Raw genomic sequence first — 19,145 nt, 5'->3', positions numbered from 1 at the left:
GATAGGGAATATAGATTGTGAGCCCCACCGGGGACAGTGATGAAAATGTGTGCAAACTGTAAAGCGCTGCGGAATATGTTAGCGCTATATAAAGATTATTATTATTATTATTTGTGAAACCACCTTGTGGGATTATCAGCAGACAAGTGTTCAGAGTACTGTGACAGTGTCAAGAAAGAGGGACACATTTGCTGATTATTTTCTGTCACCAGAAGGAAGAGTTGCCTGGCAAGATGACAAGGTATAATTTTTTTTTTTATTTTATACCAAGGTTCCTGTTGTGTTTTTTTACCTGTACACTACCGGTGTACTTTCAACCTTTACCAAGTGTTGTGTATTTGTACCTGTACACCAACAGTGTTTTTTTTTTTACTTTAAACACTAATAAAGAAAAAAATTTAAACGACACAATAAAATTCTTTGGAAACAAAACAATATTTATTTTAGTAATTTTTTAAATAAAAATTTTAACAAAATTACATATGCCGATATTGTTGGGTGGAGATATCATCGGAGGGGTTAACAGGGTTGACCACATCGAGGGGGGGTGGAGGACTGGGAACGGAGTTGGTGAGGATCAGAAGTGGAAGGGGGGTTGAAAACATGAGGTTGGGACGGGAGTTGAACAGAGGATGTTTGTGGGAACATTGAAGGTGTGTGTGGGGGTGGGTATGGTGAGGGCATTGGGGTATAATGCAATGGGGAAGGAAGGTACTGGGAAGAATGGAATGGGGAACTAGAGAAAGGAGAAGGAGTGGTGGGAGGATGGACGGTGGTAGGAAGATGGATGGTGGAAGGATGGACGGTGGAAGGATGGATGGGGGAAGGATGGACAGAGGGAGAATAGACAGAGGGAGGATGACGGTGGAATGAGGTGATGAAATAGGTGCATGGGTAGATTGGGAGGATTCGGATACTGCAGTCACTAGAGCATTGTGACAGGATTGCATCACATGCATCTGCAGGTGAGTATTTAAACCTTCCATTTGCCGGACAACTGATTGAAAAAAAATATGTCTCGGTGTCTGCATTCATCCGTTCCATGTAACTTCTGAGTTCCATGATACTTTGATTTATCATGTTCAACACAGAAGTTAACTGTTGCCCGAAAATACGGAATGCATTCTGAACGGTTGAATTCAGATTCAAACAGTCAGACAAGGTCATCCTTTCCTGATTTCTCAGACGCTGCCGTCCAGAACCAAAAGGTGGTCGAGATGTTGCGGCAGTGTCAGAGGGATGGGGTAAAGGGAACTCTCAATAGTTACCTGCAGCTTCATGTGATGAAGTCTGCCCTGCTGCTCCAGTGCTGGTGGAGGGGATAGAAGGACGAGACAAGAAGGAAGGTACAGAGGGGTCGGATACCTCGATGTGGTCCCCGGTGGTGGTCTCCGAAGGGATCACTCCAGGGGGAGGCAACTCAGAAGCAGGCTCCCGAGTGCTGCAGATGGTGCTAGAAAAGAGAAAAAAAAATATTAATATATTTACATTTCATTTAGCATTGCTGAAAAAAAAAATTAGGTTAAACATGTAAACATTTGTACTACAGAGATGGTGTGTGGAATATTTACCTTCCGCTCACCATTGTCGACCGGAGGAACAACAGGGCTCTGTAGTGTTTCTACAGGGTGCTCCTGCACCCTCCCGATGCACTCGGGGCCTGCATCTCCTTGTTGAACTCCCTCTTGAAGCGATCCCTGAGCGACCGCCACCGTAAGATAACCCTGTCACCTGTGAAGATAAAAAAAAAACAAAGTGGTTAGTAGTCAACACTTCACACGCTATAATATTAAGTTACTGACATTGTAATACTTACGCACAAAATCCCTGGCCCTCGCATCGAGCGCCTCCCAGTTTTCTACAACCTCCGAACACACCTCATCCCATAGCCGTCGGGTGGTTGGTTGGTCAGCATGGTAGCGGTTTGCCATGTTCCACAGCGGCTCCCGCGGTTGCACAGCCTCGATGAGGGCGTCAACTACGATGCTGATTCCCTCTTCTACTGCTATCTGGGAAGCACGCTGTGAAACCTGTGAAAAAAAAAGAATATTAAATTCATACACATGAGGTTCATTAATCAATCACCCAAATAGGGTTACTTACTGTTCGCCGACCACCAGAAGCATCACCTCGACGACGCTGGGATGTCCTGGGAGTTGCACTAGTACAGGCACTGGATTGTGAAGACTGTAAAAAAAAAAAAGGTATGTGGTTGGATGGATGCGTAGTTATTGTGTGTGCTGTGATGAATGTTTGTGTTGGGTGTAGCATTATGTATGAATGTGAGTTTTTGTATGTGCTAAACTTACACTCTGTGCGCCCCCTCCTTGCATTTCTCCACCCTGAATGTCTCCTCCTGGAAGCTCCTCAGATTCAGCTGATACCCAATACCAACAACACTTAATGTGAGATTTTTGCACATATACCCACACTTATTTTTAAAATGATACAATGAACAGTTTTTGGAAAACAGTTTATTTATAATTTTTTTTGTTTTTAATTTTTTTTTAAACAGGTAGGAGCTACTCTGCTCTTTATTTTAAATACCACAGTAAATGAAAAATAAAAAAATTCTGAACACATAATACAGTTACACCACATACAATACCACAGCTACACCACATACAATACACACATAACACAATCACAGCATACTTGCAAATATTAAAATAAAATTACAGTAGTTTGAAAATAAAATGCAGTACACATGCAACAGAAAAAAATTAAAGTATAAAAAAACAATAAAAATACACACACACAGACATGCAACACTGGGAGACCACACACACACAGGCAGGCTACACACAAGCAGGCCATACACACACACACACACGTAGTACACACACACAGAAATGTCACACACAAATAGGTTATACTCACACTTGCAGGCGTCTTTGCTGGCAGGCTGTTGGTGCTGGTGCTGGCACTGGCGGGTGTCTCGGTCCTGGCTTGGTGGAGGCAGGCCTCTTGGTCCTGACTTGCTGTTGGCAGGTGCTGGCTTCTGGTGGCAGGCCTCTTGATGCTGGCAGATGCTGGCTGGCTGGCAGCCTGTGTCTGGTCTGGTATGTTCTCTTCTGTCTTGGTGCTGGTACTGCATGTCTGGGCCCAATTAGCCCACCTTATATAGTTTTTGGGCTGTCTGAAAAAGTATCTTTTTTTCTGAGCATGCTCAGTGCGAAAATGCGGATTCCGCCGGCGGATTCCGCTAAATAGCGGATCCCGGCGGATCTGCCGCCCATAGGCGGCCATTCTATCAAATGGCGGACGACGGCGGATCCGCCAAAAAACGTTGCAAAGTCCGTTCACCTCAGACAGAATCCGCCAAATATCTGGCGGATCCGCCGAATAGCGGACGTAACGGACGACCATCCGCCAAAATCCGCACTAATGTATCTCAATGGAAAAAAACGGCGGATCCGCCACAAGAAAAGCGGATCTGCCATTTTCACTTTTTGGCAGATTTTGACTGATTTGAAAAAACTGATGTGTGAAACAGGCCTTAGGGTCACAGCTTGTTTACTATCATCATTGGGAAAGGCCAGATGATGCAAATTTCCCAGCTTTTTAAAACCCCAACCTCATCCAAAAAAACAGCAGCCATAAGTTCTTCTAAGCAGCTGCCTAGCAATTTGAAAATGATAATGGTGGAGGTTTACAAAGCAGGAGAAGGTTAAAAGAAGTCAGCAAAGTTTTTTAAAGTTTCCATTTACTCAGTTTGAAATGTAATTAAGAAATGGCAGTTAGCAGGAACAGTGGAGGTCAAGATATGGTCTGAAAGACCAAGCAAAATTTCAGTGAGAGCTGCTTGTAGGATTGCTAGAGAGGCAAATAAGAACCCCCTTTTGACTGCAAAAGACCATCCGAAAGGTTTAGCAGACTCTGGAGTTGTGGTATATTGTTCTACTGCTCAGAGACACCTGCACAAATATGGCCTTCATGGAAGAGTCATCAGAAGATAACCTATTATACATCTTCACCATAAAATTCAGAGTCAGAAGCTTGAAAAAGAACGTTTAAGCATATCTGATGGATTTTGGAAACAAGTCCTGGGGACCGATGAGGTTATAATAGAACTCTTTGGCCACAATAATCAAGGTATATGTGGAGAAAAACAGGGCACAGAATTTCATGAAAAGAACATGTTGCCAACCAATTAGCATGTCAGTCAAGTTTTGAGGTTGTGTTGTAGCCAATGGCACAGGCAACATTTCATGGGTAGAGGGAAGAATGCATTTATTTTATTGTATTTATTTTACTCATTTATATAGCGCCATTAATTCCACAGCGCTTTACAGGCATTATTGGCACTAGGGCTCACAATCTACATTCCCTATCAGTATGTCTTTGGAGTGTGGAAGAAACTGGAGTACCTGGGGGAAACCCACACTAACATGGGGAGAACATATAAGCTCCTTGCAGATGTTGTCCTTGCTGGGATTTGAACCCAGGACCCCAGTACTGCAAAGAAACAGTGCTAACCACTGAGCCACCACATTCAATATAATTTGGGTATTGGGTATCGGTGTACTCAGGACAAATTGCACAACAACTTTTGTGGTCCAATTTCTCCTGTTAACCTTGTGAAAATAAAAAATAGCGGGCTAAAAAAATAATTTTTGAGAAAAAAAAATGATGTTTTATTTTCACTGCTCTGCGTTATAAACTTCTGTGAAGCACTTGGGGGTTCAATGTGCTCACCACACATCTAGATAAGTTCTTTCGGGGGTCTAGTTTCCAAAATGGGGTCACTTGTGGGGGAGCTCCAATGTTTAGGCACACAGGGGCTCTCCAAACGCGACATGGTGTCCGCTAACGATTGGAGCTAATTTTCCAATCAAAAAGTCAAATGGCGCTCCTTCCCTTCTGGGCCCTGCCGTGCGCCCAAACAGTGGTTTATGACCACATATGAGATATCGGTGTACTCAGGAGAAATTGCCCAACAAACTTTAGGATCCAATTTAATCTGTTACCCATGTGAAAATGAAAAAAATGAGGCTAAAAGAAAATTTTTGTGAAAAAAAAGTACTTTTTTTTACGGATCAATTTGTGAAGCACTTGGGGGTTCAAAGTACTCACGATGCATCTAGGTAAGTTCCTTGGAGGGTCTAGTTTCCAAACTGGGGTCACTTGTGGGGTTGCTCCAATGCTTAGGCACACAGGGACTCTTCAAATGCGACATGGCATCCGCTAAATATTCCAGCATATTTTCCATTCAAAAAGTCAAATGGCGCTCCTTCCCTTCTGAGCCCTGCCTTGTGTACAAACAGTGGTTTGTGACCACATATGAGGAGAAATTGCCCAACAAATTTTAGGTTCCATTTTATCCTGTTACTGATGTGAAAATGAAAAAATTGATGCTAAAAGAAAATTTTTGTTGGAAAAATTAAAATGTCCATTTTTTTCTTTCCACGTTGCTTTAGTTCCTGTGAAGCACCTAAAGGGTTAATAATCTTTTTGAATGTAGTTTTGAGTAGCTTGAGGGGTGCAGTTTTTAGAATGGTGTCACTTTTGGGTATTTTCTGCCATATAGACCCCTCAAAGTGACTTCAAATGTGAGGTGGTCCCTAAAAAAATGGTTTTGTAAATTTTGTTGTAAAAATGAGAAATCGCTGGTCAAATTTAAACCCTTATAACTTCCTAACAAAAAAAATATTGTTTCCAAAATTGTGCTGATGTAAAGTAGACGTGGGAAATGTTATTTATTAACTATTTTGTGTCACATAACTCTCTGGTTTAGCAGAATAAAAATTCAAAATTTGAAAATTGCGAAATTTTCAAAATTTTTGCCACATTTCCGTTTTTTTTAACAAATAAACACAAAAGTTATCAACCTAAATTTACCACTGACATGAAGCCCAATATGTGACGAAAAAACATTCTCAGAATCGCTAGGATGCGTTGAAGCGTTCCTGAGTTATTACCTCATAAAGGGACACTGGTCAGAATTGCAAAACATGGCCAGGTCATTAAGGTCAAAATAGGCTGGATCATGAAGAGGTTAACAATCCTTTCAAGGCTGCAGCTATCCTGGTTGCTTGTGCACCTTTTTCTACCACACTTTTTTCTTCCACTCAACTTTCCATTAATACACTTGGATACGGCACTCTGTGAACAGCCAGTTTCTTTAGCAATGACCTTTTGTGGCTTACTCTCCTTGTGGAGTGTGGCAATGACAGCCTTCTGGACATCTGTCAAGTCAGCAGTATTCTCCATGATTGTGGAGCCTAATGCAACAGACTAAGAGACCTTTTTAAACACTTAGGAAGCCTTTGCAGATGTTTTTTGTTAATTATTCTAGTTTGAGATAATGACTTTTGGGTAGTGTTGAGCATTCCGATACCGCAAGTATCGGGTATCGGCCGATACTTGCTGTATCGGAATTCCGATACCGACTTCCGATATTTTTTCAATATCGGAATTCGGCATCGGAATCGGAAGTTCAGTTGATTGACGGCCTGACGTCATCATGATGCGCGGTGTGTGCGCATCATGATGCGCCGTCATTTCGGGCCTTCCGGGGGTCTCTGCCGGCCTGCCGGGGGGCTGTGCCGGCCTGCCGGGGGGCTGTGTGGACTGCCCGGGGTCTGTACCGGCCTGCCGGGGGGCTGTGCCGGCCTGCCGGTGGTCTGTGCACCCTGTGGGGGTCTGTACCGGCCTGCCGGGGGGCTGTGCCGGCCTGCCGGGGGGCTGTGCTGATGTCCGGGGGTCTGTGCAAGCATCGTCCGATGGGACTACAAGTCCCATCGGGCGATGCCTGCTACCATGACAGTGATTGACACATTAGCCAATGATGGGACAGTAGTAGTCCCATCATCCGGCTAATGTGTTAAATGTTAAAAAAAAAAAAAAAAAATACTACATGCATGCTACATACATACTACATGCATGCTACATATATACTACATACATACTACATACATGCTACATACATACTGCATGCTACATACATACTACATACATACTACATACATACTACATACATGCTACATACATACTGCATGCTACATACATACTACATACATACATACTACATACATGCTACATACTGCATGCTACATACATACTACATACATACTACATGCATGCTACATACATACTACATATATACTACATACATACTACATACATGCTACATACATACTGCATGCTACATACATACTACATACATACTACATGCATACTACATATATACTACATACATACTACATACATGCTGCATGCTACATATATACTACATGCTACATACATACTACATGCATGCTACATACATACTACATATATACTACATGCATGCTACATACATACTACATACTACATATATACTACATACATACTACATATATACTACATACATACTGCATGCTACATACATACTACATACATACTACATACATACTACATACATGCTACATACATACTACATACATACTACATACATACTACATGCATGCTACATGCATGCTACATGCATGCTACATACATACTACATGCATGCTACATACATACCACATACATACTACATACATACCACATATATACTACATACATACAATACATTCATACAATACATACATAGACATACAGTACATATAACATAGAGTAACATACTTACCAATACTTGTCACATTGTTCCCCGAAGCCATTGTCTATTCCGGGATAAATATTAACATAACAAACCACAAAAATACTCACCCACGATCCGAAGCAGTCCACGAGTGTGTCCCACGACGATCTTGGGTAGAGAACTGCAGCATCAGATGATGCTGCCGTTCTCTACGGGCTGTAGGAATCCAATGACGGAAGGTAGGTATCCTTCCGCACTGTATTCCTCCGCCACTTAAAAAAAAAAAGTCCCTAGTCTCACTTTATGCCATTGCTGTGTGGGAATTTCCCACACAGCAATGGCATAAAGTGAGACTAGGGACTTTTTTTTTTTTAAGTGGCGGAGGAATACAGTGCGGAAGGATACCTACCTTCCGTCATTGGATTCCTGCAGCCCGTAGAGAACGGCAGCATCATCTGATGCTGCAGTTCTCTACCCAAGATCGTCGTGGGACACACTCGTGGACTGCTTCGGATCGTGGGTGAGTATTTTTGTGGTTTGTTATGTTAATATTTATCCCGGAATAGACAATGGCTTCGGGGAACAATGTGACAAGTATTGGTAAGTATGTTACTCTATGTTATATGTACTGTATGTCTATGTATGTATTGTATGAATGTATTGTATGTATGTAGTATATATGTGGTATGTATGTAGCATGTAGTATGTATGTGGTATGTATGTAGCATGCATGTAGTATGTATGTAGCATGCATGTAGTATGTATGTAGTATGTATGTAGTATGTATGTAGTATGTATGTAGTATGTAGTATGAATGTAGTATATATGTAGTATGTATGTAGCATGTAGTATGTAGCATGCATGTAGTATATATGTAGTATGTATGTAGTATGTATGTAGCATGCATGTAGTATATATGTAGTATGTAGCATGTAGTATGTATGTAGCATGCATGTAGTATGTAGCATGTAGTATGTATGTAGCATGCATGTAGTATATATGTAGTATGCATGTAGTATGTATGTAGCATGTAGTATGTAGCATGCATGTAGTATATATGTAGTATGTAGCATGTAGTATGTATGTAGCATGCATGTAGTATATATGTGTTATGTATGTAGCATGCATGTAGTATGTATGTAGTATATATGTGGTATGTATGTAGCATGCAGTATGTATGTAGCATGCATGTAGTATATATGTAGTATGTATGTTGCATGTAGTATGAATGTAGCATGTATGTAGTATGTAGTATGAATGTAGCATGTATGTAGTATGCATGTTGTATGTATGTAGCATGTAATTTTTTTTTTTTTTTTACATTTAACACATTAGCCGGATGATGGGACTACTACTGTCCCATCATTGGCTAATGTGTCAATCACTGTCATGGTAGCAGGCATCGCCCGATGGGACTTGTAGTCCCATCGGACGATGCCTGCACAGACCCCCGGAGCCTGCACAGACCACCGGCAGGCCGGCACAGCCCCCCGGCAGGCCGGCACAGCCCCCCGGAGCCTGCACAGCCCCCCGGCAGGCCGGCACAGCCCCCCGGCAGGCCGGCACAGCCCCCCGGAGCCTGCACAGCCCCCCGGCAGGCCGGCACAGCCCCCCGGCAGGCCGGCACAGCCCCCCGGAGCCTGCACAGACCACCGGCAGGCCGGCACAGACCACCGGAGCCTGCACAGACCCCCTGGCAGGCCGGCACAGCCCCCCGAAAGGCCCGTACAGACCCCAGAGAGGCTGTACAAGGGCAGGAAAGGGTTTTTCTTATTCCGATACCGGAAGTCCCATAGACTTGAATGGGACTTCCGGTATCGGAATCGGCGATACCGATACTTTTTTTAAAGATCGGCCGATACCATCCGATACGATACTTTGAAGTATCGGACGGTATCGCTCAACTCTACTTTTGGGTATTCATTGGCTGTAAGCCATAATCATCAACATTAATAGAAATAGACATATGAAATAGATCACTCTGCTTGTAACGACTCTATATAATATATGAGTTTCACTTTTTGTATTGAAGAACTGAAATAAGTTAACTTTTTGATGATATTCTAATTTTGTGAGAAGCACCTGTTTTTATACATATTTTTGCCAAAAATACAAAGAAAAGAGATAATCTCATATTCACCTTGCTTAATTGTTCACAGTAACAGTAATTTTGACCAGGGGTGCCCAAACTTTTAAATGCATCTGTTCCCTGCTGTAAGTAAATAAGTAAATAAAAAGCAGTAGTGCATATAAATTATAAACAACATAGGGTACTTAGTAAACACTGTTTTTGATTAAAAAAAGCATAAAATCCATTTCACCAGTGCCAAGGTGAATAAGGACTGTCCATGACTAGCGGTTAGGACCATCTCGATTGAGTACACCTTGGTGCTGATGGAATTGCTTTTATGCTATTTTTGGCCAACTGTGTTTACTAAGTACCATATGTTTTTTATATGCACTATTGCTTTTTACTTACTTACAGGGTGTATGTTCATTTTGTTTCTATCTTAGGTTTTGTCTATTTAGTAGCCAGTGGTAACATGTTCCTAAATGTTGCATGTATACCTACTTACAGTATACAGTACTTCAGTAAATTTCTTTCGGTTTTGATTTAGCTTCTTGCATTCAGAGCACACAAGGGCATGGACTTCCTCTCTTTGAGTTGGACATTACATTTATACAGTTTCCCATTGCTGGGTGACCATAGCCGGACCTCGGTGCTACTCGACCCTTATTCACAATGAGGTCATTTTTCACTCATTAAAAGATTTAAATACTAGAGGTTAGGACTGTTCTAACTGGGTACACATTGGTGTTGGTGGGATGGATTTTATGTATTTTTTTATAGAAAACACTGTTTACTAAGTTCCCTATGTAATTTATATGAATTATTTATTTTACTTACAGCAGGGTGTATGTTCATTTTTGTTTCTATCTGTTTTGTCTGTTTAATGCCCAGTTCTCCTACACATTGCATGTATACCAACTTAAATTTCAGTTGATTTCATTTGGCTTTGCTCTTTATTTGAGAAAAACACAGAGAAACACATTATAACAAACATGTAAAAGTGCTCTGTTGTAAAAAAAATATGTATATATAACAGTAAACAGCAAGTGCTAGTAAAAAGATGATAACAAAACAGGGTATTTAGTTGATACGATTTTTGCAAAAAATGTATACTAAGCCGCTCTACCAAACGTCAAAGTATACCCATCCGAGCAGTCCTTAACTGATATATTTAAAACCTGACCAAGTGAATAGTACCTATATGAGCAGGATTGAGAAAGGTAATGTCCGATGTGGACACGCTGTGTAAGATGGCTTTATATGTGCATGGCCCAAAATGGAGGGGTGGAGACCTCCCAAATCTTGCAAAAGCAAAAACCAATTGAATACAAACGCATGGGCCATGCACACAGCGAACAAGTCCGTAGGAGAGTGTTCACACCACCAAAGACTGAAACACAGAGAAACACAGTATAGCAAATGTGTAAAAATATTCTGTTGTAAAAAAAATATATATTACAGTAAACAGCAAGTGCTAGTAAAAAGATGATAGCAAAACAGGGTATTTAGTTGATATGCTTTTAGCAAAAAATGTATACTAAGCTGCTCTACCAAACATCAAGGTATACCTATCAGAGCAGTCCCTAACCGATGCATTTAAAACCTGACCGTGTGAATAGAACCTATATGAGCAGGATTGAGAAAGGTAATGTCTGATGTGGACACGCTGTGTAAGATGGCTTTATATGTGCATGGCCCAAAATGGAGGGGTGGAGACCTCCCAAATCTTGCAAAAGCAAGACACCAATTGAACACAAATGCATGGGCCATGCACACAGCGAACAAGTTGGTAGGACAGTGTTCACACCACTAAAAGACTGAAACACAGAGAAACACAGTATAACAAACGTGTAAAAATACTCTGTTGTAAAAAAATATATACTGTATATACTCGAATATAAGCTGAGATTTTCAGCTCATTTTTTGGGGCTGAAAATCCCCGTCTCAGCTTATATTTGAGTCATATACACCAGGGGGCCGGAGAGGGGTGTCAGGTCATACTTACCCGTCCTGGCACGGTCTCTGCAGCCCCCAGCTTCTCCGCAATCTCCCTTCCTTTCTTCAGTGGTCACATGGTACCACTCATTAAACTCATGAATATGTGCATATTCATGAGTTTAATGAACGGTACCACGTGACCGCTGAAGGCAGGAAGGGAGATCGCGGAGAAGTTGGGGGCTGCAGAGACTGTGCCAGGATGGGTAAGTATAGCGATACTCACCTGTCTGGGGTCCATCGCCGCTTGCTGCTGTCTGGCATGTCATCTGTCAGTGACGTTCAGACAGCAGAGAGCGCGGTGACGTGGTTAGTGCGCGTCGCACCCCCAGCAGTCTGAACGTCACTGACAGATGACGTGCCAGACAGCAGCAAGCAGCGATGGACTGGGGGACTGGTGAATACCTCAGGTGCCAGCAGTGACACCGGCACCTGGCCCAGCGACGGAGAGGTGAGTATGTCTTTTTTTATTTTTAAATGCAGCAGCGGCAGCATATGGGGGCATAATGTATGGAGCATCTTATGGGGGCAGCATATGGGGGCATAATCTATGGAGCATCTTATGGGGCAGCATATGGGGCCTATTCTATGGAGCATGTTATGGGGGCATAATCTATGGAACATCCTATGGGGCCATAACCTTTATGGAGCAGCATAAGGGGCATATTATTCTATGGAGCATCTTATGGGGCCATTATTAACCTTTGTGCAGCATTATATGGGTGTATTTTGTATGGAGCATCTTATGGGGCTACCATGAACTGTATAGAGCATTATGTGGGGCTCCTGATTCAATATGGATATTCAAAAACATTTAACCTACTGATGTCTCAATTAATTTTACTTTTATTGGTATCTATTTTTATTTTTTAAATTTACCAGTAGCTGCTGCATATTCCACCCTAGGCTTATACTCGAGTCAATAAGTTTTCCCAGTTTTTTGTGTCAAAATTAGGGGGTAAGCTTATACTTGGGTCGGCTTATACTCGAGTTTATACGGTATATAACAGTAAACAGCAAGTGCTAGTAAAAAGATGATAACAAAACAGGGTATTTAGTTGATACGTTTTTTGCTAAGCCGCTCTACCAAACATCAAGGTGTACCTATCAGAGCAGTCCCTAACCGATGTATTTAAAACCTGACCATGTGTATAGTACCTATATGAGCAGGATTCAGAAAGGCAATGTCCGATGTGGACATGCTGTGTAAGACGGCTTTATATGTGCATGACCCACAAGGGAGGGGTGGAGACCTTCCAAATCTTGCAAAATCAAAAAACCAATTGAATACAAATGCATAGGCCATGCACACAGCGAACAAGTTGGTAGGACAGTGTTCACACCACCAAAAGACTGAAACACAGAGAAACACAGTATAACAAACATGTAAAAATACTCTGTTGTAAAAAAATATATATATTACAGTAAACAGTAAGTGCCAGTAAAAAGATGATAACAAAACAGGGTATTTAGTTGATGTTTTTTGCAAAAAATGTATACTAAGCCGCTCTACCAAACGTCAAGTTATACCAATCAGAGCAGTCCCTAACCGATGTATTTAAAACCTGACCATGTGAATATTACCTATATGAGCAGGATTCAGAAAGGTAATGTCCGATGTGGAAATGCTGTGTAAGATGGCTTTATATGTGCATGGCCCACAAGGGAGGGGTGGAGACCTCCCAAATCTTGCAAAAGCAAGAAACCAAGTGAATACAAACGCATGGGCCATACACACAGCGAACAAGTTGGTAGGACAGTGTTCACACCACCAAAAGACTGAAACACAGAGGTCACTTTCCTACCGACTTGTTCGCATTTGTATTCAATCCATCTCTACTTTTGCAAGATTTGCTCGTTGTGTGCATGTACCATGCGTTTGTATTCTTTATTTGAGTAGTACCAAAATTTGTTTACTATGTGATTAAATTAAATTAAACTTAATTATTTAAACTGTGTTTAGTAAAGAAGCCATAATTTCCATATTCCCCAGAACAGAAGGGGGGGAAGATATACAATAGTTTTATACTAGCTCCTTGTCGTGCCCCTGCATAGTCACATCTTTTGGGAAGTACCCGGCCACTGCAGGGTCCCATTATGCAGACTGACATCTGAGATATGTTTTTGGTCCCACTGGCCCTAGCTTTTACCTAACTCCCCTGAAGAATCCCAAGACTGGGGAAGAAATGTGTAGGGAGATTTGTACCCTTTCATTCTTTTTCCTTTTTTTTTCCTTTTTGTATGTATATTACAGGTAGAAAATAATGAATATGTCAAATATGCTCAATGCTCACCCATTTATCAAATAGGGATAATATTGGACGTGTACACCACTTACCGCAGAGCGCAGGCACTGGGCAGCAGGGACTGGAGTAGGAGTGGGACTCAGACTGGCCTGTGGGCTGTGGGTCTGTGGCACACTATAACCTAGAGGGTCACATCCACATTCTAGAGGGTAACATTCATATTACAGAGGTTCAAATCCACATTGCAGAGGTTCAAATCCACATTACAGAGGGTCAAATCCACATTATAGAGCAGACCTGGGCAAAGTGCGGCCACATTCGGAACGAGACAGCCGTGGGGCTGGAAATCAGAGGTCCATGGGCCGCTCGATGCCCGCCTGGCCGCTCGCTGTTACCATGTGCACCGCAGTGCTGCTGACTCCTTTGGTGTTATTTATTTAAGGGCATACAAATTAAAATTTTGAAAATTGCTAAATTTTCTACATTTTGACAAATTTGCTTTTTTTAAAATAGAACCACCGGTAGAGGTTAGGGTCATGCATTTTATGCTTCTGTGCTATATTATGATTAAAGCCCAGCCAAAATGCTGATACCTTTATGTGGCTGTGTCACATGCAAACTGTATTCTGATCTAAAATTTACCTTGGATTTATCAGGTCTTTGAACTTTTTGGAATTAATGCGGCCTCCAAGATGTTCAACGCTAGGGCCATCAAATGTAAAAATATTGTTGGTTCCTACACGCGAACGAAACCAGTGATATGAAACTAGGTTTTCATTTATCATTCATAAAGACCAACACAGTCTATGAACTAGAGATAAGCTAGAATATGTTTTTCATACAACAACCAAATAGGAGGCATCAGAGTCAGTGAGTTGGCTTTGTAATACAATCCACCCCATGGTGAGTATGATTATCTCACAGCACTCCTTCCTGCAGCCATTCCCCCATGTTGAGTATTCGTTGCCTAATTGTTCCTGAATATTGGTATAATGATTCACTGTTCCTTTTGTCAGTATTAGCCAGCTGCTTGTATAACATGTAGTTACGTGTGTGTGTGTGCACTAAGACTTAAATGATTATAAAACAAAAACCTTAAAAGAAAATGACTCCCATAAAACTCTACGTTGTGCTTTACCATTAACATTCCTATTCCTGCTGTGGATAAAATAACTGAAGTTACGGATGCTTTATTTTGTCAGATAATTGAATGTTTGCCAGTGTTATCCTGCGGTTTAATTGAGGGATATGATACATTTATATACCTATTTTTTTTTATCTCTACCGTATAATTTTTCAGGTTTCCTTTAAAACAATAAAGGTACATTAGCCAAACAGACTATAATGTTATTGTGTATGTTGTGCTCATTTTTTGGAAAATTCTGTATGTTATAGATACGAGAACCTTTTAAAATTTTGATTTTGCCATCTTCAGCAAATTTGTTCCCCAAATTTTATTTTATGGTAAATCAGTTTGCTGCAAATGTCAAGCAATTCACTTGCCCTGAAAATACATGTTTTTAACTCTGAGGTCCTCCAGAACTGTATCCAATTCATTTCAAGCTGTTTAACGCAAACACAACCTAAGTAATGTCGAAGTGACCTTTCCATATACAGTCATGGCCAAAAGTATTGGCACCCTTTGCAAAAAATAACTGCAATCAATCGCTTCTTATAACCATCAACAAGCTTCTTACACCTCTCAACTGGAATTTTTCTTTTCAAATAATTTTATTGGTTTTCAGTAATTAAACAGGGTAAGGGAAGGAAGGTAGGAAGGAGGAAAGGGAAGAACCTTGTACAGGTACGGAAAAAATGTAAAACTAGAGAACCCACAAATAGGCATTAAATAGAATATAGCAAATAACATAAAAGGAAAAGAAAATCGCCAATCCTTATTATGGGGTAACATTCTTGGAAGGAGATACAACATCCCGGTACTACAACGGCCAAGTTTAGGCCTCAAAATATAATACCTCTTAATAGGTCTATTTGATATCGAACTTGTTGTTCCAAGTCTACCATTTTTTTGTATATTTGTGGATGTGATTGTTGTTAATCGCAAATCTGAGTTCTAAATCACTATGTTGGCCTATTTTATCAAGTATGTCCGAAAACTTAGGAACCTCGACTTTCTTCCACCATTGTGCTAAAATGGTCTTAGTCACTAAGAGGATGTGTATGATAATGTATCATCAAACCGTTCCATGTCTAATGAAAGAAGTGCTCTTTCAGGCGTAATTGTGAAGTCCTTAGCAATGAGGTTAATGTGCTGTGTGACTTGGAACCAGAGGTTTTTGATCTTTGAACAACCCCAAAATATATGGTAGAGGTTCCCTTGATGTCCACAGCCTCTCCAGCACAAGGAAGATAATTCTGTGTTAAAATGTGATAACCTTGTCGGGGTATAGTACCACCTATTTAACAGTTTAAAATAACCCTCATGAAGACCCATTGATATGTTGGAATTGTAAGTGAATTTGATGGCATCGTTCCAATTCTCGAGACGGATATCAGCACCTAAATCGGACTCCCATCTCTTCATATATATGTTTTTGTGGCTCGTTAGGTCCTTGACGACAGATCTATACAAATTACACAGACTCCGGAGGTTTTTATTTTTAAGGTTGCACAACAGTGAAGTTAGCATTTCATAATTTAAAGTCTTCCCTTTTATGATTTTCAAAATTCTGTCTTTCAACATGGTGTAAAAGACCAGCTCAGATGATGGTAGATTATATTTAGCCTTGATCTCACTGAATTTCAAGAACTCCACTCCACTAAAAACATCCCCCACCTTTTTGATTCCAGATTTCCCCATACCTCCGGCATCGGGAAATCATCCATCAGTGCAAATGAAGATAGGGGTAGTTTTAAGATTTGCTCTGCTTTTTTGATATTTTTAGTCGGCTTAATGAGTTCCCTCCAGGCTGAGATTATCGACCGAAAAATAGGATGCGATGAGTTCGCACTGTGCTTTTGTAGAAGGAAGTAAAAGGAAAGCTTTCGCGTGGAACCTCTATCACTAGCATCCCTCTCCAAGCCATACCAAGCCGGATGTGTCATGTTTTCCATAAACATATTATAAATTTGGATTTGTGTGGGTTTATCTTAAAATAGGATGCTCTAGAGAATTTTTCTAGTTCATCTGAAAGGGCTTTAATGGAATTTGCGGGATCAAGAAGTGTGAGGAAGAGATCATCTGCGAATAACCCAATTTTGAAATTTCATGATGGCAGTTCAAAGCCTTTAATATCATTGTTTAATCTAATTTTTTCGGCTAGGGGCTCTATGGCAAGCACAAATAGAAGGGGAGACAGGAGGCACCCCTGTCTTGTGCCATTAGTAATGTCAAATGAGTCAGAAAGGAAGTTGTTTGCATAGATCCTGGCACTAGGACCCGAGTGTAGGGCGGAGACTGTTGATAGAAACTTCTCGTCAAAGCCAAATCTAGCGAGAGTTGTTTTTAAATATAGCCAGTTTAGTCTATCGAACGCCTTCTCGGCGTCCAGTGCCAGAAAAGCAGTTTCGGTTCTTGAATTGTTAGCTAAATTTATCAGGTTCAACACCCTTATAGTCCCATCTGAGGCCTGGCGGCCCTCTATGAACCCTATTTGATCATCCACCAACAGACGTGGAAGGATGTTTTTGAGTCGGTTTGCGATGATCTTTGAGTATATTTTAATATCGCTGTTTATGAGCAAGATTGGCATATAGTTCTGTATCCTCTTGGGGTCTCCCCTCTCCTTTGGAATCAAGACAATTGTTGCCTCTAACATCTCCTTTGGGAAGGAACCCCGAGAGGATGCCAGACCAAAGACGGAAGCCAACTGTGGAGCCAGAATTTTTGAAAAGAATTTATAGTATTCCCCAGAGAAGCCATCCGGCCCTGGTGATTTTTGGGACTGCAGTTTCTTGATAACGTCAACTATTTCACTCTCTTTAAAAGGGCTATTGACATAATTCAAGTCCAGCTCATCAACTCTTGGTAAATCGATACTCTGTAGAAAAGAATCCACAAAATTCGAGTTAACCACCGGTGTTTGGGGGTCATATTTCAGGTTATAAAGATTTTTAAAGAAATCTGCAAACGAGTTGACAATGTCCCTAGGGTGAATTTTGGGATCGCCCGAGGGAGATACAATCTTAATTATCCTTTTTTTGATTCTTTCTCTTTTTAATTTCCTCATCATAAACTTGGTAGGCTTGTTGAGAGATGTATACGATTTATACCTAGATGCTTTGATGGCTGCATCGTATTCCTTGTAGATTTCAGATCTCAGACTCTGGATGGTTTGGGAAGGAACTTTCAAGCTGGTTTGTTTTTTTCTCTAGATCATTAATTTGGGCCTGTAGGTTTGTAATTTTTTCCCTATTTCCCTTCTTATGATTAGAGAGGATCTGTATAAGGCATCCCCTCAGGACCGCCTTATGGGCATTCCAGACCGTGAACTGATCTACTTCACCAGATACATTTTCCTTGAAGTAGTTTAAGAGAACGTTTTCTATCTCTTGCTTGTTCTCTGGTATATATAACAAGGCTGGGTTAAGTCTCCAGCGAAATGGCTTGTCAGAGGGAGGACCCACGAGGAACTCAGCGAGAATCGGGGTATGATCCGAGATGGTCTTTTGCATGAACCATTTATCTTTAATTTTGTTTAAAGTAAATATATTAGTAAGTAGTAAATCGATTCTAGATGCTGTCTTATGTACATCTGAAAAGTGAGAATACTCACGAGACGATGTGTTCAAGCCGCGAAAAGCATCATAAAGCTCATTTTGAATTAACCAGTTTTTCAAAGCTGGAACCTTGTGGCGAACTAATGAGGATGACTCCATGCTACTATCTGGGACAATATTAAAATCGCCTTTTAAGATCTGATCACCTGTTTTGACTTTGTCTATTTTTTTGATTAGCTTGTTCAAGAAACGAATGTGTCCCTTGTTAGGTGCGTATACATGCACTATTGTGCATGGTCTTTCATGGAGTAAGCATATGAGTATATGAAACCTGCCCAACGAGTCTGGTATCTCTTTGATGAGCTGAAAAGGAACGGTGCCACCTACAAGTGTAATGACCCCAGCCTTATTCTTTGTGGACAGTGACTTGTACATGTGTGGAAAGTTCTTGAGCTGGAAGATCGGGTGTTGATCGGAGGCCAGTTTAACCTCCTGGAGGCATACCAATTCGGCACGGGTTCGGTTGATCTCCTTCCATACCGCATACCTCTTATTTGGACTGTTGAGCCCCCTAACATTGTATGATAAG

This window comes from Dendrobates tinctorius, unplaced genomic scaffold (genome assembly GCF_039654945.1).
Source record: "Dendrobates tinctorius isolate UK_male_01 unplaced genomic scaffold, ASM3965494v1 ptg000134l, whole genome shotgun sequence".
Taxonomy (NCBI): domain Eukaryota; kingdom Metazoa; phylum Chordata; class Amphibia; order Anura; family Dendrobatidae; genus Dendrobates; species Dendrobates tinctorius.
Note: the sequence above shows the minus strand (reverse complement) of the source record.